The following is a 2,862-nucleotide window of genomic DNA, read 5'->3' as shown; positions in this document are numbered from 1 at the left end:
CTTTGGACCCGCCCCCATACCGTAATTACCTTTTATCGCGCTCTTCCTACTGAGAGCAGATCCTGACTGCGGGCTGTCTGTTAATTTATTTAATCCCCACAAAAACCCTATGTCATAATACGTGCTGTGAGTGTCTAATTTTACAAAGAAAGAGAGAATTTTACCCTGCCTACAATCACAGAGCTAACAAGAGACAAAACTGGATTTGAACTTAAGACATTGACTCGAAAAACCTGTGTTCAATTATTTTTCTACACTCTGCAACCCAAAGTTGTGATAGTCTCCAAGAGTCAGCAATATGGCCATCACCTGGGAGCTTGTTAGAAATACAGACCTACTTCAGTAGGCAGACATAACTAGCCTGCCACAGCCCTACCCCTGGAATGCAAATGCTCAAATTCCGCAGTTCATAAGTCCTGTTCATCCTCCTCTAAGTCTCCAGCACCCACCCCTCCCAAAGTCTCCTTTGGGAGGCTGTACATTCCCAGTGTGACCCTGATTTGTTAACTCTAGCAGAAGGATGCAAGCGACCAGAAAGAAGTTCCCTTGCTTCATCATGTCCAAGGCACAGAAGTTAGCCAAAGTTCCAGTCCTCTGTTGTGGTCATAAGAGCAGGGGCAGCAGGGATCTCATCATTAACAAGTACCTAGGAAATTTGCTGTCCATTCTCCCATGGAAAAAGAAAGAGTGACCTGTCTGGGATCCTCAGAATGAAGCTCTTTTAATCACCTGACAAAAGTTTGCAGAGATTGGATGACCCATTTCTACTAGTGCCAGAAGACACCTACTGCAGAAGAGAAGCCCAGGATGTTGGTGATGACCCAGCCATCCCTTCAGATGGCTGGAGGACACAGAGCAGTGGGGACCTACAGCCTCTAGCAGCACTGTCCCTGAGGCTGGGGAAGTGGGGGCAAGATTCCTGCTTGCCAGCTGCCCAGTGCTGGAGTGGAATGCTTCTCCATCACCCCCAGTCTAGGATGACAAAGTATCACCAGTTAAACTGCCCTGGACCCTGAACGTTTCCAGCATCCACCTCTATCTTGCTGGTGTTCAACTTCTGAAGAGGGAAGCCAGTTTTTAAAAACTCCCAAAATACCAAGAGGTTACACCCTCCCCCTATATGTGGGATTCCAAAGTAAATTTCAATCCTGTACTACACTAGGAAGTAGCACTTCTCTTGCTAAAGAAGAGGGGGAAAGCACAACTTAATCCTGAAGAGGCACTGAACTACATAAAGAGGGGGATGGCAGAGGAGCAGTCGATTTACCTTCCCCTAAAAATCAGCCTTGGGCCAACTGGCACACAGAGCCATATGCTTCTTTTTTATTTTCAGTGATTATCGGTTACATATCACACCCAGTGTTCATTCCATCAAGTGCCCTCCTTAATGCCCATCACCCAGTTATCCCATCTTCCCACCTACCTCCCCTCCAAGAATCCTCAGTTTCTTTCCAAGAGCCTTATGCTTCTTGATCCTTGCTTTCCTGCTTTACTAATCAGACTATATAGTTCAATCAACCTAGACATTTTTGGTCACCAGTTTTGTTTTGGTTTTCTTTTTTCTTACTCTCCCTCTCTCTCTCTCTCTCTCATCCTCTCAACTTCTCTCTCCCTCTCTCTCTTTCTCTCCAGAATTCTCCTCTCTCGCTCTCTCTCTCTGATATAAGTCCATAGCCTAGGAAAAAAAGTGAAAAGAAAAAAAAAATTAAGAGGGAACAATGTCTTTAATCTCAAGGAAAAGAGCTTTAAAGAAACCTCCTTTGTTGATGCCACCAGGAGCATGAGCTAAGCCAGGTGCACTCTAACAGTCCCCCACCACTTACCTCGGGCTTGGGTGGATCCAGGAACTAAACAGAAGCTGGGACTGCACAGAATTGGAGGCCCACTTGCACTCAAAAGCACAGCAGTACAAATAATCATAAATCTAGGTTATTATGCAATCATTCTTGCTGTTTCCCTCCACCACGCATCTAGACAATTAAGAGTCAAGGAGGGGGCACCTGACTGGCTCAGTTGGTGGAGTACTCAACTCTCGATCTCAAAGTTGTGAGTTGGAGCCCCACATTGGATATAGAAAATACTTTAAAAAAATAAAATCTTAAAAAAAAAATAAAAAAGGGCACCTGGGTGGCTCAGTGGGTTAAGCCGCTGCCTTCGGCTCAGGTCATGATCTCAGGGTCCTGGGATCGAGTCCCGCATCGGGTTCTCTGCTCGGCAGAGATCCTGCTTCCCTCTACTCTCTCTCTCTGCCTGCCTCTCCATCTGCTTGTGATCTCTCTCTGTCAAATAAATAACTAAAAATCTAAAAAAATAAAAAATAAAAAAATAAAAATAAAAAATAAAATCTTAAGAAAAAAATAAATAGGTAGAACTGAAAGACTGACAGCTTGCCCTGAGCCCAGGGAGACTAAGAAGAATCAAAGCTCACATTACCAATTCCAAACAGCCTCCCAAATCCTCCTATAATTATAGGCATTAGTGTCAAAACAGGATCCAGGCATATTGTCTTTTTTATCATTTTACTCACTAAGAAGCAAGTGAAGGACAACAGCTGCCTTTGAATTAATGCCTTAAATTCCACCCTCCCCAGGAAAACAAAGACTATAATGTAAGGGACAATCCCACTAAGCAGCTTGGCAGGGAGTCCAGTCTTACTCATTTTCTTTTTTTGGGAGGGAGAGTCTGAAACACAGCAGCTTCCCACCTACAGTGAATAGCACGCCATTGTTATGTAAGTAATAACACCTTCAAGGGAAGTACTGTATGGAAATACAAAAATGGTAAGACAGTCAGATATTCCAATTTTACCTTTTTATAAACATTTTAAAAATATATTATTACAAATATAATGAAACCCAGAAA

This window comes from Lutra lutra, chromosome 9 (assembly GCF_902655055.1).
Source record: "Lutra lutra chromosome 9, mLutLut1.2, whole genome shotgun sequence".
Classification (NCBI taxonomy): domain Eukaryota; kingdom Metazoa; phylum Chordata; class Mammalia; order Carnivora; family Mustelidae; genus Lutra; species Lutra lutra.
The sequence above is the reverse complement of the archived record's forward strand: the minus strand, read 5'-3'. Positions refer to the sequence as shown.